A 20,687-nucleotide genomic window follows, 5' to 3' on the forward strand; every position below is an offset into this window, starting at 1 on the left:
TAACTGGATTGAAGTCTAAATAGGTCCGTGGGACTTGATATCTTGTGGGAAGTCCGATTGAATCCATAGGACCTGACAACCGACCGAAGTCCAGTTGGGTCTGAGAACCTAACAACTTGTGGGAAGACCTGGTGAGTCAAAGATAAGTCAAACGACTATAGTTGGTAAGTAGAGGTAAGCAACTGGAGAGATCCAGTGAAGACGTGTTTCTGATTGAGGGAACTGTAGGCGTCGATCTAGCTTAGGTCCATTTGAAAAACCTAAGCTGAGACCTTGACTAGATTATGATCTCAGGGAGATATGATCTAATTACTACTATTATCTTATTGCATTGTGCTAACTTTATTTTGTAAGATAAATATATTTTTTATTGTCTGGACTAACTTTTTTTGCAGGGAAGAAGTTGCTGAAAAAAAGAGTGTCTGAGTGCCCAGAAGGGGTCCGGGCACCTAGAGTGGGTCCCGACGCTCGGACCAACTTTGCCCGGGAGGCCAAGGCAGGCACCGAGGGGTCCAGGGTTGGTCCAGGTGTCCAAACCAGAAAAATTAAATCATCCAGAAACTGAGTTAGAGCACGATGACTGGCCAAAGTCACGCCAAAAGTCTAGGCGCCCGGAGGAATTCCAGGCGCCCGAAGATGGATAAACTTGACGGATCAAGTTTCGACGAGAGATCGTCATATCAGCAATGGTCCAGACACTTTGAGGGGTTCCAAGTGCCCAAAATGGGTTTATATAAAGACTTTCGACCAACAGCTTCAGATAATCATCTGCTACAAGTTTCATTTTTACGCGCTGCTCTGAAAATGCTCCAATGACACCGAAAGGATGCTCCGAAATTCAAAGAATGAAAGACTTCAAATTTTCGTCTATTTTTTAGTAACAATTAATTTCAATTCTTATGCTCAAACCATTTTATAACTCATTTTTGAATTGATAATACTTGCCCAATGAAAACACTTAACGAGTGTAGGCCTTGGAGTAAGAATCGTCGAAGGCTCCGAACCAAATAAAAAATTACTTATGCTAGCATGTGTTTTTGTTATCTTTCTTTTCCGCTGCATGACTTGTTTTAAATTGCGATTTTTGAAGAATGCTATTCATCCCTCCTCTAGCGTCTTAACGATTCTACAAATAGTATCAAAGCCAGGTTAGCTCTGAATTGGTGCAACCACTAATTAGGCAAGGGGGTGACTTTTAAAACCTTCTTTTAATTTTTTAGTTCGGTTTTGTGCTTTTCGATATAGTTCAAATTAGTGCAATCACCTCTTTTGGACAATTTCTTTTCGTTGCAAACTACTCTGAATTGGTGCAACACCAATCGAGTTTTAATACTTTTGCTATTTCCCACACTACTAATCAAAGAACTAGTCTTAGGATTTCTTTCTCCTTTTCTTTGTGTGTAAGAGTTTATTCTTAAATGACCCAAAATGAGGGATACAACATCGTGTTGTTGGTTGCTACTCGGAATATCGTACTGGTTCCCCTATACAAAAATTGTATACAAGTCCTAAACCATTCCTAACAACCTATTATGTTCTTTAGAAATTAAATTTGGAATCACAAACAGAACTTAACATTATTGATTCCAAATTCAACTTATCTGTTCTTAGATGTTTAGACTTGGATTGCAAACGATGCTTAACATTATTAATCCAAATCCACCTATGTTACAAATTTGATTAAATATTTATTTCAGAGATCGACTTCCAGGTTAAACATGGGGAGGCACTAGGCCTTCTTGGTTATGGGAGCATCCACCACTTCCTAGACAAAGCCTTTCAACGAAATTCAATATTTAATCTCCTTATAGTAACCCTAGGTTTAACCATTAAGAACAATCGAATCATAAAATAAAAAAAACAAAAAAAATACAAACTCGAATCATAAATTTGAAACCTAGAAACGTTAGCCTCTTGTGTTTGGTATTTCAAAAATCTGTACAAAGAAAACTAGTATGATGCGGAACAAGACAACTAGTTATACCTTTCTTTGTAGCTAATAAACCTCATGATCTTCTATCGTATTCCTCTTTTTATCTCGGACGTCGTGTGAGTGACGATCTACCGAGATGAGAATTCACCCAAGCTTCCTTCTTCTCCAAGCAAGTTTCGGCCACCACTAATCTTCAAGAGATGAAGAACTTTCGGCCACCAACCAAGCTCCAAGGGATGCTAAGAAACAAAGCCTTATATCTCTCCTTCTTCCTCTAACAAGATCCGACCACCACCAAGCTCCTTGAGATGAAGATGTCGCCGACCACACAAGGAAGAAGAATAGGAGAGGAAGAGGAAGAGAGGGCCGGCCACCACAAGGAAGAGAGGAATAATAGAAGATCTATTGTTGTTGTGAGGTGTGACACCTCCACCCTCTCTTTTATATTCCTTGGTCTTGGCAAATAAGGAAAGTTTTAATAAAAACTTCCTTATTTTCTTTGTCATTTAAAGAAAAATTTAATTGATAAAAAAAATGTCCTTTTCTTTTATTAATGTGGTCGACCCCTACAACTCCTCCAAACAAGGAAAGTTTTAAACACAAAATTAAAACTTCCTAATATGTTTCCGGAAATTTTTAAAATAAAATTTCTCTTTAAAAATTCCCTTCATGGTTGGTTACAAAAGGAAACTTTTATAAATTAAAATCTCTCTATTAAAACATGTGGATGATTACAATAAGGAAAGTTTTCTCCGAAATTAAAATCTTCCTTTCAATCTACAAATAAGGAAAGATATCAAACTTTTCTCTTAATCTTTTGTAGAAACTATAAAAGGTAAAATTTAATTTTAAAATTCTCTTTTAAAATCATGAGGATGGTTACAAAAAAGAAAAGTTTTATCAAAAATTAAAATCTTCCTTTTAACTACAAATAAGGAAAGATATCAAACCTTTCTCTTAATCTTTTGTAAAAAGCTATAAAAGGAAAGATTTAAATTTTAAACTCTCTTTTAAAACCATGACTTCCACATAAGGAAAGATTTTAAAATAAACTCTTTTTATTTTTTATGTGGCAGGCCACCTAAGCTTAGGCTCCAAGCTAGGGCCGACCACACCTCAACCCATCCAAGCCTTATCTTGGTCGGCCCTTGCTTAGGCTCCAAGATTAGCTTGGCCGACCACCTAATGATGGGTAAGAAGGTGGGTATAGGTGGATATAAGACTTTATAAATAAGAGGCTATGACAGGGACCGAGAGGAGGAATTGATTTTGGTCTCCCGATGAACTTGAGTTTCCTGTGTTCGCCCCGAACACCCAACTCGAGTTCATCAATAATATCTCATTCCACTAAAGAGTTATTATTGAACTACCGCACCAATCCCATATTACTATATGGACTCCTTCTTATCATGAGTCTATTAGTCTCCCTGTGTTTAAGATATAGAATATCCACTAATTAAATGAGTTACTGAAAACTTACTTAATTAATATCTAGCTCCAAGAGTAGTACCACTCAACTTCATCGTCATGCCAGACTAAGTCCACCTGCAGGGTTTACATGACAATCCTTATGAGCTCCTCTTGGGGACATCATTAACCTAGATTCCTAGGACACAGTTCCATTCTATAATCAACAACACACCATATAAATAATATCATTTCCCAACTTATCGGGCCTATTGATTTAACGAGCTAAATCGCACCCTTTGATAAATTAAAGAAATAAGTATTAAGTATATGTGCTCGTTATTATATTATGATTAAGAGTATACACTTCCATAATAACAGAGGTATTGTTCTTTTATATAGTCAGTATATAAAGAAACTACCTCAAATGGTCCTGCTCAATACACTCAGAGTGTACTAGTGTAATTTTATAGCCAAGATAAACTAATACCAAATTATACTACGACTATTCCAATGGTTTGTTCCTATCCATCTTATCTGTAAGCTACTGTTTATAATTTATAAGGCACTGATAACATGATCTTCTGTGTGTGACACCATATACCATGTTGTAGCGCCCAAAAATTCTCAAAATTTCTTTAGAAATATTCTATGATTTTTCTGGAATTTTAGAATATTTTTCTGGAATTTTTAGAGTAGCGGAAGTAACAAAAATGAATAGAAACGTAAAATGGCCTAAGCGGGAATTGAACCCGAGACCTATTGGATCCTACGACTTATGGATAGCTTTAGTAACCAAGTGAACCCAGCAGGGCCGTGCTGAAAGGAAAGGGAAACAATTAAATTTATATTCAAGTTGGGACGAAATTACCACTTAATATAAATAGGAAATTATTAAGTGGGGTTTTATTTTTGATCGGGATTTCTTCTCCTCAAACCCTCACCGACGCCACCTCTCCCTTTTCTTCTTCTCTCAGCGCCAACCACAAGGAAGCTAGGGTTTCGTTCCAAGGGACCATAGGAGCACCTTCCGACGATGACTCCAGCACGAGAACGTTTCCCTCCGTAAGAGGAACACGTAGACGCAAGGAGATCGTCGAAGGGATCTTCTCCACCGGGAAACTAGCGATTAGAATCATAAGACAATTAGCACAGGAGATAAGAAACCCCTCACCTGCAGTATAAGTAGCTATTCGTATGATTTTTGTACATTAGTTTAGTCGTATGCAAATTTTAGCACATAAGGTGTGCACTAGCGTACACTAAGTGCTCGATAGAAGGTTTAGCACAGTCAAATGCAAATTAGGCATCTCATTAGCTTGGATAAATGCACTAGAAGCATTTACACAGCCTATTTAGTCTTGCTTCAGCTTTTACAGGACCAGATGTCCAATGGGTGGGCTCCCACAGTCGCCTCTAGGTTTAGATAACCTAGCTCTGGGTTTAGACAACCTAGTAAAAGCAAAACAAGAATCTATTAGCTTATGTTCAGTATTTTACTTTCTCAGTGGCACTGTACTGGATTAGATATCCATTGGGTTGGGCTCCCACAGTCGTCCCTAGGTTCAACTAACCTAGTAACCCTACTAAATTCGGGACTTGCAAACCCGGGTCTAGTTAGGGATGCGCGCACAGTAAAGTACAGTTGCCGGGCCCAAACAGCAGCATGATTATGTATTTTCACTTACTATGTAATTAGTTTTCAGAACCTCATAAAATAGCTATGTGAAAGTAGTATAATTCTAGCAATAGTTTAGCATCAGCTTAGTTCAGTCCATGCTCTGTTAGTTTTCTTATGGAGGCATGTATAGTCTTATGGTCAGTTTTGATTTCCATATCTTATGAACCTGTATGCCATGTTTTAGTATTCATGTGTGGTGATTTCAGTATGCCATGTTTCTCAAGTTCAGCATATGATTTTAATAGCATTCTTTCAAAAGCATATTTCATCGAATGCATGTTTTAGTGAGGTAGATGGTTTCTTACTAAGCTCTCAAGCTTACAGATACTATTTTCCTTATACTGCAGATAAAGGTAAAGGAAAAATGGACTAGCGGAGGCTGGAGGACAATGCGATGAAGATGTGTGTGGATGGGACTTGGAATGAAGATCTCAGGGATCTAGCAATTTGCTTTAACATTGGAGCTTTAGTTTATTCTGTTACGCTCTCTAGAATGTTTAAATGCTATGAATTTGTGAACTATGTCACGTTAGAATGTTAGTTATTTATCATTAGGATGTTTCTCAGTCATTATTGGAGTTGTTGTATGTGATTTGGCACGAGATGGTGATGAAATCAGACCTTAGGCACGAAATCAGAAACCCCAATCGATCAGCGGATCGATTGGGGGCTTCCCAATCGATCGGTTGATCGACTGGGCAACTTGTTTCGCGAACAGTAGGCCTCTGGATCGATCAACCGATCGATCCAGCAAATTCTGTCGTGAACAGAAGGCTCTGGGATCGATCACTGGATCGATTGGCCAGTCTGGATCGATCAGCCGATCGATCCAGAATATTGCCCTGAGCACAGTAGCGTGCTGGATCGATCACTGGATCGATCCAACCTGAGTCCCGCATACAGTAGCCTGCTGAATCGATCACCGGATCGATTCGACCATTCCAATCGATCTATGGATCGATTGGGAGGGCTGAAGTCAGCCGGGAAACCTTTAGTCCAGTTCCTTGACCATGAGGGATGTAAAATATATTATGAATAGCTTAGATTACACTCTCTAGCACATATAGAATAAAGAAATGATAATAGTTTAGCAAAATTTTGATTAGTACAGCTTCCGCACTTAGATTTAATGATGGTCATGGAATAGTTAGCACAGCATAATGTGACGGTCCGGCCTTACAGCTTAGTTAGTAGAAGGCGGGTCGTTACATATGTTATCTACAATATAAATTAATTGAACAACTACACTTAGCATATAAATGTAGGCATTTAACCAATGTGATTCTTTATTTCACAATAAATGTTTACAAAAAACTAGGCTTTTAGTATACACTCTAACACGTTTGTCCCCCCTCTTCAACGGGGATGACTTCCCATATTGGAAGAAGCGGATAGAAGTGTATCTAAAGACTGACATTGATCAATGGTTCATCATCCGATGAGGATACATGACACTGATAGATGAAGCAACAAAAGTATCAGTCGACCTAGAAAGATGGAATTTGGAAGCCAAGAAAAAGGCCCAAATTGACTTAAAGGCAATGAACACAATCCAATGCGGACTTACTAAGGAAGAACTGAACCGCGTCCACCCATTCGAGAACGCCAAGAAGCTCTGGGACAAACCGATCGAACTGCATGAAGGCATGAGTGATGTAATGGTAACGAAGTATGACTTATTAGTAAATAATTTGTTTAACATTAAAATGTAGGATGGAGAAACAACTACTCAACTACATGCAAGAATCAAGGATATTTTGAATGGGCTCCACCTAATCATCACCAATTAGAGAACGGGAATGTAATCAAGTATGCTTTGAACTCTTTTTCTCGAAATGCACTGTGGGCATCTAGGGTTTTCCACCTACCTAGAATCCATTGGGACTTTTGCCTAAGAATATTTAGGACTTTCCTACACGCTCATTCACACTTGTTAGACAACAAGTAACCTTAACTTTGGACTCTTTACCATAATCAAAACTTAAGTTCGATCGTCTGGTGCTCCCTACACCAACACAGACTAACTCAAAGTAGGTCGAGAAATGTATGACTTTTCTTGCAAGTTCATCAAAATAAACAAAGACTAGAACTCGAGTCAAGTCTGAGTCAAAAGATGAATCTTACTCAGAACCTGACGAAGAAGAACAACTCGTGAACATGGTCAGAAAAATGTTCATAAAAGGGAAGAACAATTTCACAAAGAAGGACTTACAAAAGGTAATCAAATCAAATGACGCGAAGGCGAAGATCACATGCTACGAGTATAACAAGAAAGGACACTACAAGCACGAGTGTCCAAAAATAAAAGAAGACAAACCCAAGACAATCAGAAAAAAAAGACACTCAAAGCGACGTGAGATGAGTCATCTTCGGAAGAATCTTCAGACGTTGAAGATCAGAAGTATCACAACTCCCTCACGCTGATAGCATTCGGACCAGAATCAGAAAGCGAGACGGAACAAGACAATAAGTTTGAAGATGAATCAAGCCACGAGTCCACACTCATTTTCGAAGGTTCGAACGAGATATCTTCTATCTTAACTGCTAAATTTTTTAGAATAATTACATGTCTTAATAAAAAAAATTAGTTAGATTTGAAAAACAAATTGAAACACTTCTTGAGGAAAACCAATACCTCAAAGAAAAAATTAATACTCAAATTGAAAATAAAAATCCAAATCAAGCTATAAAACTTGAGGAGGAAAATATAATTTTAAAAGGTAAAATTAATAAACTCAAAGAATTATTAGAAACTTTCACCACAAGATAAAAAAATTTAGAACTAATTCTTAAAATACAAAAAGTTGTATATAATAAGTCTGGCTCGGATATATGTCCAACTCTACAAATAACATGTTCATCTCTTTAATAATCCAAAACAAAAAATAAACTAAAGCTTAGGTTCCAAAAGTTTGTCTAACCAAGCAATTAGGATTCAATCAATTTTATGTATCCAAAAATAAAATTTATTACCTAAAACTAAATTTAACTAAATCTATTAATTCAAACCTAAACCTAAAATGTAAAATGAAGTCAAACAAATTAAACTCAAATCAGGAAATAAAATTTAAATCAAATAACTACAAAGTTAATTTAAATTCAAGTTACAATAAAGTTTATTATAATTATAAAAATAATCGACGTAAACCTAAAACTTAAACCCAAATTCAATAATTAAGGGGGGCTCCAAATTAGTTGGAACCTCTAAAATAATAGTTTACCCGGTTGGATAATTAGGATTAGGTTAAAAAGGGACAAAGTTTAACTTGAAAAATAGCACTGAAAAAGTTTTGGATGATGGTAGGTTAGGGAAGCTCTGTCTATATATGTCTAGGAAGATATGACTTCGACCCGGTGTATTTGGCTTAGTGGGACTAACTGAAGTTATCCTTTACTAATTCTAACTGGTTAGACCAAAATTTTATACTAAGTTTAATGGATAGGACTATTTGGAAAATTTCGAAGTCGTGGTTACCCTAATGATATCCAGGTGACTCACCATAACTTAGAAGTTTATCCAAAAATTGCTTGTCTGTTGAATCCAAAACGAAACTTGAATCTAGCACAAGTTAAATCTTGAAATTTAGCTTAACTTATCTCACAAAACTATAGAATTCCTTTATCTGAAAACTTAGATTGGTGAGATGAATAAGGTTAAATTAATTTAAAATAAATAATTAATAAATAAAATTAAATCTAATTAAATTAAATTAAATTATGATTAATTATTAATTAATCTAAAATTCAATAATTAATTCCTATGAACTTATTAATCTATCATATTTGTAAATGATTATAAGTATATTATTTTTACATGAAAACTAAGACCTTAGGTTAATGGGTAGGATATTTATTCAGATAATTTTTAAATTCTCAGAAAATTATGTTTTCTAAAAATTCTCATTTTCTTAGTGTTTCAAAATTATATTGACCTTAGCCTAGATCGAACCCATAGAAAGTATGATCATATAGATCTAGGAATCGACTATCTCATAAAAATATCGACTATCTCATAAAAATACTAGTTTTACCTTGATTGTGTATTTAAAAATATAGAATGGTGTGAGATGCGTATGCCTTTTACTTGGACTTCAGATGCTTATATCAGTGCATTAACATAAGTCTGGGCGAAAAATACAACAGTATATTAATCAAGTTAAGTGGTCCTTTTTCAACAAATATCTAATTGGATAATATTACTTAACTTGACTAATTAAGTAAAATTCCTATCTTCTGTATAGCTAGCTAGTAGCTAATGGTTAGATATTTAAGAACCAATTTTAAATGAATATTTTTAAACTAAGTTTTTTTATTATTACTTCTTAACTTAATTAATTTTTTAACTTAAATTAATTGTTCACGTAACTTAAATTAATTTTTAACTTAACTTAATTAATTTTTAACTTAAATTAATTTCTTAACTTAAATTAATTTTTGAACCGTTTAATTAATTTTTAACTTAACTTAAGTTTTAACAATTTAATTAAAATTTTAAACTAATTGAATTTTAAACAACTTAATTTTTTTTAACAACTTAATTCATTTTTTAACTTAAAACTTTTTTAACAACTTAATTAAATTTTAAACAAATTATTTTTTTTAACAACTTAATTAAATTTTAAACAAAATAAATTTTTTAACAACTTAATTAAAATTTTGACTTAAAACTTTTTTAACAACTTAATTAAAGTTTTTTTTAACTCAAACAATTTATTTTTTTTTAAAAAAAAGCCAAATGCGGGCGCCTAGACCCGGTCCAGGTGCCCCACCATGCCATGGCAAAACCAACAACCAGGGCGCCACTAATTTAAGGTTTCGAGCGTCCCACCTCACCTCACGGTCTAGACACCCGGATCAGCCTATATAAAGGGCCAGCAAGCACCCCTTACACTTGCCTCATTCCAATTTTTTCAAGAGTTCTTTGTTGAACTCTTCAAAATTTTGGAAAAATAAAATATTAAACATTTTCTCCTCCAGTTCTCGAGCTGCATTGCTGAGCATGAGGTCATCATTTCTGTTATAAATATTCATGATGCGTTGGTAATATTTTAAACTTAAACTTTACTTTTTTATTTAAGTTTAGAATTTTATTTTTAGAATTTTTATTGTTAATTAGGAAAAGGCCAAATACTAGTACTGGTCCTTCTTAAACTCCTAGAATGAACCCTAGGTTTCCAATAGAAGAACTTAAGATTAGATTTTCCTCCATTTTATATGTTTCATTGCATTCTAGATATTTAGATAGAGGTTTCTTCATGCAGTCATGCATACCTAGTGTAGAGTCGTAGAAGTCATTGAATATTATAGGCTGCAGAATTTAGTGTACTATTCTAGTTTTGTAAACATAGGTTTGTGTGTTGAACTATATAACAACTTAGTTAAAATCAATGATTTTACATACACTTATAGGGTCGTCGGTACGGACATTACGCTATCTCCTATTATTCTTAAAGACTTTTGAGGATTACGCCCCTTTGCATGCCCTTTTTTGTGCTACCCCCTAGGGATCTATCATTTGGAGATCCTTATTCAGACATCACTCTCAATACGATCTATTCATATTTTTTTAGGGGATAGCGCATACCTACTATGACGCAGTTTAGATCTATCACCCTTAGGATTTAGGACTATGCCCTCTATAGGGTCCTAGTCATGTGCATTTTGCCTCTGACTACCCGGGATGTAGCCATGATGTATCCATTTCATCCATTTTTTTTTATACATTATGTTAGAGGTTAGACATAGATATTAGTTTGCATATATTTCATACTATCATTGATTCAGCGAGTATTACCACTAGCCAATGGGTACACATGCCTTATTATCATATTTTGACCTCCTACTTAGCATCATTAGGTATTAATGTCACCACGAGTAATGTTAGAGTCCTAAATGAGTTCGACATAGTAGGAGCTAGGAACCTGTCCTTAGCTGGTATCTATATAGATGATTAGGGTATCCTATCTTGGAAGAGTGAGACCCAGCATTAGCCTGATCCCGCAGCCCATTTGTAGCCTGACCCTGCAGCCCAGCCTCAGCTTGACCCAGCTCCAGGGGAGGAGGCAGAGATACATGATATCATTGTTAATCTTTCTGGACTGCCTCCACCTCCAGCTCCTCCTACTCTAGATGATATAGTTACTAGACTTGAGGAGTCTATGATGAGTTTTCTACAGGAGGTCTCTGGTCTTCAACATGACCTTTTCAGTCTTCGAGAGGAGGAGAGGACTCGTCATATCGAGCTGATGGACATGTTTCGCTCTGGGAGCTCGGGCCATTCTTCCTCATCTTCTTAGTAGATCATCTTAGCTGTATTTTCTTCTGTTCTTATGTTTACTGATTTAGAATGTTTATTCTATACTACACCTTGATTGTTACATGCTATTATGCCTGCTATATTTTGTTATTTACTTCCTTGTCTATTTTCTGGATTATTGCCTGGCATTACCTATCTTATGCTTTTACCTTAGTTTTTTTTAATGAATGTCAAAGGGGAAGGGTAAGGGTTAATGTAGAAAAAGAATAAACAAACTTGATCAAATAAATCATATTTAAAAATAACTTAGATCATTGGTTTGCTGCTTACATATTGTCTTTCAATATTATTTTTTTCTAACTTTAACCCAGGTTGTCATGCATCAAAAGGGGGAGATTGTTGGTGTAATTTGTACTAATGATCTAACTTAGGTTTTGATGAATGACAAGTGGATTAAAGTTAGAGTTTTGTGGTCTAATTACTTTACCAAGTGTGCAGGAGTTTATAGGTCTGGAGGACATGACACCAGGTTGAAATCCAACTAGGTCCACTGGATTCAATAGCTGGTGCAAAGTCCAGATAGGTCTGGGGGACTCGATATCTAGCGAGAAGTCTGGTTGGGTTCACGAGACCTGACAATCGACCAAAGTCCAGTTGGGTCTATGGACCTAACAATTGACAAGAAGACCTGGTGGGTCAAAGACAAGTCAAGCGACTACAGTTAGTAAGTAGAGGTAAGCAACTGGAGGAGAGATTCAGTGAGGACGCGTTCTTTGTTGAAGGAATTATAGGCATCGGTCCAGCTTAGGTCCATTTAAGAAATCTAACCTGAGACATTGACTAGATCATAATCTCGTAGAGACATGATCTAATTACTACTACTATCTTACTGCATTGTGCTAACTTTATTTTGCAGGATAGACATATTTTTTGTTCCCTGGAATAACTCTTTTTTGTAGGAAAGAAGTTGCTGAAAAAAAAGAGTATCTTGGCGCTCGGAAGGGGTCCGAGCGCCCGGATTCCGGGCGCTCAGAGTTGGTTTGGGCACCCAAACCAGCTTCGCCCAGGCGACCAGGGCAGGCACCCGGGGGTTCGAGCGTCCGGGGTTGGTTCAAGTGCTCGGATCTGAAAAGTCATCCAAAAATTGAGTTGAAGTGTGACGACTAGCCGAGCCCATATCAACATTCCAGGCGCCCGGAGATGGATAAACTTGACAGATCAAGTTTTGACAAGAGATTGCATGTCAACAACGGTCTAGGCACCCGGAGGGGTTCAAGGCACCCAGAATAGGCCTTTATAAAGGTATTCGACCAGTAACTTCAGATAACCATCTGCTACAAGTTTCATTCTTGCGCGTTGCTTCAAAAAGGGCCCGACGACACCGAAAGACTACTCTAAAGTTCAAAGAATAAAAGACTTCAAATTTTCTTTCTGTTTGTCAGTAACAATTAATTTCAATTCTTGTACTCAAACCATTTTGTAACTCATTTTCGAACTAATAGTGATTGTCCAACGAAAGCACTCAAGGAATGCGACCTTTGAAGTAGGAGTCGTCGAAGGCTTCAAACCAAGTAAAACATTACTTGTGTTAGCGTGTGTTTTTGTTCTCTTTCTTTTCCGCTCGTGATTTGTTTTAAATTGCGATTTTCGAAGAACGATGTTCGCACCCCCCCCCCCCCTCTCTAACATCTTAACGATCATACAATTATTTGTTTTGGGCTAACATGAACTTGCAGGACAAAAGGAGTACAAGTTGTCTTGGGTGAATAGTACCCGAGGTGTCTTCCATGCGACAGAAGGTGCCTTGAGTCAAGCTATGGAAAGCACCTTCGGGAACTTGGAAGGTGCCTTCATTCGGATAACGCAGAAGACCTCAACAACGATAAGAACTGGCTTTTAAGGGATAGAAGTTGAGGTTGAAGGCGTCCTCAGTGGTGTTGAAGGAGCCTTCCATCCCTTATAAAAGAGGCATTCGACCAAGCCTTTCACAACAACTTTTCTATAAGCTTCTACGCGTCTGTTTAGTGTTCCGACTGCTCTGACTTCCTATTGTTGCTTTGCTATGAGACCACTACACCCAACTATTGCTAAGGAGTCGTTCAACACTGAACCTGATCCGATCATTGTCAAAGGAGTTGGGTAACGAACATTTCATATTGTACTTAATTTCTGTATAAAGGAAAGTGTAGTGTGTTATACTTGTCCTAACTTTCTCTATACTAGATCCCCTCTTTCGGCTGTTTCGGAAGAGGCTATTAGTGGATTACCCATTGATATATCCACGGGACCTGAGTCTTGGAGTAGGAGACACATAAAGTTTCGAATCAAGTAAAAACTGAATGTGTGTTTTTCTTTTTCTTGTTTTCTCATTATTCCGCTGCACTCGTACTTAGTTTTAAAAAGAAAAAGAAATTTTTTTAAAATCACGTGATTCAGCCCCCCTCTCATACGCGTCTCGGTCCAACACTAGCCACTTGGGCAGTCGGTTATAAGCTGACTCGGTGATTTACCTCTCTTGATATAACCTGGGGACGGACTATGAGGAACGCTAAGGTAAGCATAATCACCTTTACTATAACGAAATAGATTACATGATGACTTATGGTTTGATAGAAGTTCTTTATCAAAATAACATGATAATCTCCTTAATAATTTGAACTCTGAGTAATGTCATGTATATGATACGATAATGAATGCAGTTGATCCAAATAAAGGAGTTTTCTTTGTATATGAATATGAAGGTATTGGAAAAATGTCTGGAATATTCTGTCTACATTCTTGAGATTGAAGGAAGAAATTGTCTTGTATGTCACATCCAATGATAGAACATCTCTTCTACTACCTGGTGGACGAACCGTTTATTCCCGCTTTGTAATTCCATTTAATTCTAATAAAGAATCAACATGCAATATCAAATAAGGGAGTCCTCTTACAGAGCTTATTGTAAAATCTAAACTTATCATTTGGGGTGAGCCTCCAATGAAGCATAAGTTTTGTTTTGAAGCTTTGGATAAAATCATGAATGACATAATAAGATTTGTTAATCCTTCACTCCATTTGCCTTTTGAAGGCAAAACCGTTGTTTTCGATGGCGGTTTTCTACAAATATTGCATGTTATTCTAAAAGGCAATAGGCAGGATATTATTCTTGCCAATAGCAATTCTTCGTATCTCCGAAGACATTGAACAATTTTGAAATTGATGAAAATCATGCGACTACAGAATTTAGGTTCTGATGAAAAATGTGCTAAAATGAAGTCATTTTCGGATTGGATTGCTGATTTAGAAGATGGTAAAATTGGAGAACCAAATGATGGTTATGCGACAATCGATATTCTTGATGAACTTTTGTTGAAAGATTATAATGATCATATTACAGTAATAGTTGAGAGTACGTATCCGGCTTCAGGCAACAATATTATCGATACTGCATAGTTTCAGTAGAGGGCTATTTTGGTGCCAACTTTCGATGTTGTTCAATTTATAAATTTATACATGATATCTCTAAACCATTTCGAGGGAAGGTTACATTTAAAGGTAGATCCGCTATCTTAGCGGCTCCACGAATATGAAAGGAGATACATGCAGGTACACAGGCCATAAACACATGGTGAGGTAAACCCCAGGTCGTCAGTGTTAGTGTAGTCGACCTCTAGGGTTTCGATGTTTGACAATATATCTAAGTCTGGTCCGTTTGACCAAGGGTTGATTCAAACAACACTTAATGTTTGGAAGAGAGAAGTCTATTAAGGACTAGATGACTAGCAAATGTAAGTCCTAACCAAAGGATAGGCAGGTGAGAAGTCTACTGAGTGATCTGGGCGCCCAGAGCACTTCTATAAAAGAAGGCCTCCACCAGAGCTTCAAAACAATAACTACTTCCTACGACTGCTCTATTGTGATCTGCTCCTGCGACGCGACGACGCTTCTCCGACAACTTGCGACTCAAGTTATTTTTAATTGTTGTCGGTATATTTTCTTTTTAAACGAGTTTTTGTACTTTCATTTATGAACACTTTTCGAACTGCTAGTAAATTGCCCAACGAAAGCACTCGACGAGTACGGGTCTTGGAGTAGGAGTTGACGAAGGCTCCGAACCAAGTAAAACTGGTTCGTGTTAGCGTTGTGATTTTTATTTTTCGCTGCATACTCGCAACGAATTTTTGATCACTATTCACCCCCTCTAGCGACTTTTATTATCCAACAAGTGGTATCAGAGTGGGTACCGCTGTGAATTGGTGTAATCACCAATCGAGTAAGGGGGGTTCTTTTTAAAAGAAAAATAGATATCGTTTGTGTTTAAAAAATACCCTTACGCCTTTCATTTTTTCCCTCCAAAATTATTTTTCAAAAATTCATTGTCATCTTTTTACCGTTAGTTAGTATTAACAAAATATCGCATTTACCAAAATTTGAAATAATATTTTTATTAATATTTTTTTTTGAAATTAGTGAAATATTATATTTTTTCTCCAGCATTACTAATCCAAGATCAAGTCTTGATACCTCTTTTTAATTTTCTATCTTTAATGCTTAATGGCTCAAGTCGAAGGACAAAGCATTCACAAACCACCTCCATATGAGATGTACAAGAGACATGAATTTAATTTGTGGAGGATGCAGATGGAAACTTTTATTCTCATGAACGACTGTGATGGTGTCACTGAGAAGTAAACCAAAAGGTAATAAAGTTAGTTTCAGATTTATTACCTAACAAAGTTACTTGCAGGATAGGAAAGGTCAAGGATGCCCACGAGTTTTGGATCTACCTGACCAAGCTTCACGAGGAGTCATTGGAGTTAGACGATAAAGTCAAAATCGAATCCGGACTCGAGTCAGATCCAAGGGAGAAGCCTACTGAATTAGGAGTTGCGCTCAAGGTTAGTAATATTTATCAAAATACCCCTGCTAGTAGTAGTTTAAAAAATATATATGTTAATTTAGATATTTCTGAAAACATACGTGAAAATAATGTATTTGACAATATATGCAAAATACCCTTAGGATATTATCTAATAAAACAAATCTAATTAATTTAGAAAATTTTAAAAATATGAAAATAATTAATAACCCTAAAAATTCAACTAATAATATTAAAAATATTACTTTCCATACAAATTTAAACAAATTAAAAAATTAAGAAAAATAAATATTAAAAATTCAAATTTAAACTTAAACAAATATGAAAATTCAAATGATAATGATGACAAGGTCAATATTGATCTAGATAAAATCAATAAATACCTTAATAAAATATTTAATAATCTAGACAATATCAATTTAGAAAAATCTATCCAAAACCAAGATAATTTAATTAACAAAAGATTAAATTTTAAAACTAAGACTAATCTAATAAATTCAACTAATCATATCAACTTAAAAAGCAAAGAAAATATAAGGATAAAATACTTTAATAAAATCAAAACTAAATTTAACAAAGTTAAAATTAAATATTAAAAATAGCATATTAAATAAAGATGATCTACAAAATTCAAAATTAACAATTAATAAAAAATTAAGAGATAAATCTTTAAAAAAATATAATTTAAACAGTTTAATCAATTCAAATTTAAAAATTAATAAAAACTTAAACACTAAAATTCTTAATCTAATAAAATTAAAATTGAAAGAAAATTTAAATATTAAATACACTCCTTTAAATAAAGAAAATTTGATGAATTTAATTAATTCAAAATTAAAAACTTAAATTTAAATTACAAATTAAAAATCTTAAAAGAAAAGTCAATAATTTAGGGGAGGCTCCAGAATAACTGGCACCTCCAAAAATACCCTACCTGGCAGGGTAATTAGGATTAGCTTAAAAAAGGACAAATTTTAACTTGACATTTGATACTGGTGAAGTTTTGGATAATAGTAGGTTAGGGAAGCTCTATCCATGCATGCCTAGGAAGATATGGCTTCGACCTGGTGCATTTGGTTGAGTGGACTAACTGAGCCTACCCCTTACGGATTCTAACTAGTTAGATCAAAGTTTTGTACTAAGTTCAGTGGATGAGACTATTTGGAAAACATCAAAGGCATGGTTACTTTAATAATGTCCAGGTGACTCGCCATAGCCAAGAAGTTTATCCAAAAAATACTTGTTTGTTGAGCTCAAAGTTAAACCTGAATCTAACACAAATTTAAATCAAATCCTGAAATTGAACTTAACCCATCTCACAAAAATTATAGGATTTCCAGATTGAAAACATAAATCAGGTGAGATAACTAAGGATTTAAAAATTAAAATTAAAATTAAATTAAATTAAATTATTTTAAAATTTTTAATTAAATTAAAATAAAATTTAAATTAAATTTAAATTAGATTAAAATAAAATAAAATTTAAATTAAATATAAATTAGATTAAAATAAAATAAAATTAAATTAAATAAAATTAAATTAAATAAAATTAAATTAAACTAAATCAAATTTTATTTAAAACTAAATTAAAAATTCAATTTCAAATTATTTTAAAAATTATATTAAAAATTATTTTAACCTAAAATTTATTTTAAAATTATTTTAACCTAAAAATTATTTTAACGTAAAAATCATCTTAAAAATTAATTTAAGTTAAACAATTATTTTTAAAAATTATTTTAACTTTTAAAAATTATTTTAAAAATTAGTTTAACTTAAACATTATTTTAAAAAATATTTTAACTTAAAAATTTATTTAAAAATTTTTGTTAACTTAAAAAATTATATTAACTTAAAATATTATTTAAAAAATTATTTTAACTTTAAAAAAAATTATTTTAACTTTAAAAAAATTATTTTAACTTTAAAAAAAATATTTTAACTTTAAAATCATTTTAAAAAATTATTTTAAAAATTAATTTAACTTTAAAATTAATTTAAAAAATTAGGGTTAAAAAAATGAAACTTTAAAATTAAAATTAAAAATTTAAACTTAAAATTAAAGCTTAATTTAAAACTTAAAATTAAAACTTAATTTACAAATTAAATTAAAACTTAAAACTTAAATCTTAATTAACAAATAATTAAAATTTTATTAACTTATAATTCTAAACTGAATTAAATAAATAATAAGTAAATAATTGAAGTCAAAACTTCAAACATTAATTGTACTCTATTGTACTTTAAATTAGACTTACCTTACATTTAAAAGTTACTTAAAACTTAACCTTAATTTAACTCAATTAATCTTAATTTCAACGTTAATCAAAATCTTAACTTTATTATAATTAAATCATAATTTATCATAATTAAAGATTGACTCAAATTGAACTTTAACATTATTTAACTTTGTTTAATAACTTTAATAAATTAATATTAATTCTAAACTTAGCTAATCCTAATTCAACGTAATTTAAGTTAAACTTAATCAAAACTTAAAAATTAAGTAAATAAAAAAGTAAATTATAACAAATATTTTCAATCAATTAATATAAAATTTAATCAAATAAGTCAAGTAAAATAAAAGTTAATCAATAAACCATTGATAATGATTAATAGTTATTGAGTTAGTAACAAATTACTTATTATTACATAAGCAAATTAATTATTATTGAGAATAATTGATTATTGATTAATTTTAATAATCTTATTTTAATCAAACAATTATACCAAGTATATAAAAATACTTATGTAAATAATATACTCGATAAACATAAGTGTTACTAACACTAAATCCCCTAAAACACTTAGAAAAATGTGCTAAGGTTTTGAAATTTAACACACCCAAACTTCAGTGTTAACTTAAGCGGAAGTATTAAATTAAGGGGAGTGTTGACTTTAGGAGGAGTAATAAATTCAGGAGGAGTAATACATTCAGGGGGAGAATTACTATTCAACATATTTTGCAAAATTATGTTTAAATATTTAACCTTTTTAAAAGTTATTTTAAAATTAAAACAATAAATTTTAAAAATAGCTTTAAAACATCAATTTTTTTTTAAAGATTTCAAAATCTTACTTAAAATTTTACCAGTCGATTTTTGAAAACTTTCCTTTATGTCTTTTTCAAAAATTCATCTTCGAAAAAGTTTCTAAAATTCTTTGAAAAGTTCTACTTCAAAATATTATCATCTTATTTTTGAAAACTTAAATTTTTGAAAATATATTTTTAAAACATCTCCTATATCTTTTTCAAAATATTTTTGAAAGCTAGATTCAATTTTCAAAATATTTTCCAAACCTTTTATTTCGAAAATGTTGTTTCCTTAATCTTCTAACTCTATTCTAACATTTTCAAAATTTTAAAAATCTAAAGATAAAAAATAATAAATTATGCGAAGTTAGTAAACTTTGAAAATTATTTCTAAGTTCTTTATTGAAAATCTTTTTTGAACAAGTTATTAACTAGTTTTATAAATTTCCCCTGTTACCAAATATTATTGTTGGTGTAAAGCCTAATAGAGAGTAACCTTTAAGTTTATATCTTTTTGATGTGTGTCAAAAGGGGAGAGTAATCTTAAGTTGAAAAAAATAAAGGAAGAGAGTTATCTTAAGTCAGAAAAGTTAAAATATTTCTAAAACTTTTCGAATCTCTCAAACTTTGAGATTTAACCCTTAAAGACCCAAGTCTAACTTAAGAAAATTGTCAAATATCAAAAAGAGGGAGATTGTTGGTGCAGTCGATATCTAGGGTTTCGATGTTTGACAATATACCTAAATCTGGTCCGTTTGACCAAGGGTTAATCCAAACAAGCATTGATGTTTAGAAGAAAGAAGTCTAGTCAGGACTAGATGACTAGCAAATGTAAATCCTAACAAAAGGATAGGCAGATGAGAAGTCTACTAAGTGACTAGTCCTAACTGAAGGTTAGACAAGGTGGAAGAGTGAATCTAGGTGGTGGAAGTCATGGTGAGTGAAGCCAGACCCTAGTGAGTGAAACTAGGTAGTGGAAGTCTTGGTGAGTGAAGTCAGACTCTAGTGAGTGAAGCTAGGCGGTGGAAGTCTTGGTGAGTGAAACCAAGCCCTAGTGAGTGAAGCTAGGTGGTAGAAGTCTGGTAAGTGAAGTCGGGCCCTAGTAAGTGAAGCTAGGTGGAGGAAGTCCTGGTGAGTGAAGTTAGGCAATGGAAGTCCTAGTGAGTGAAGCTAGGCAACCCTAGGAAGAGATAATCCTAAGTTATACTTGAATTCTGTTAACACTGTTTTGCCTTATCTATTGTGCTAACTCAGTATTGCAGGGGAGTTCAGCTAGATCGACGGGTCGACCGAGTAGCTGGCACGAAGTCTAGATGGGTCAACGGGCTGACCGGACGTCTGACAGGTAAGTTAAGGTAAGTCACTGGAGGGGAGTGACTTGGTGAGGACGCGTTCCTAGTTAGGGAACTTAGGCGTCGATCCAACTTAGAACTATTTAGGGAATCTAAATTGAGATCGTGACTAGATTACGGTCTCGGTGAGATGGAATCTAATTATTACTCTATTTTACTATAT

This window comes from Zingiber officinale, chromosome 6B, assembly GCF_018446385.1.
Source record: "Zingiber officinale cultivar Zhangliang chromosome 6B, Zo_v1.1, whole genome shotgun sequence".
NCBI lineage: Eukaryota > Viridiplantae > Streptophyta > Magnoliopsida > Zingiberales > Zingiberaceae > Zingiber > Zingiber officinale.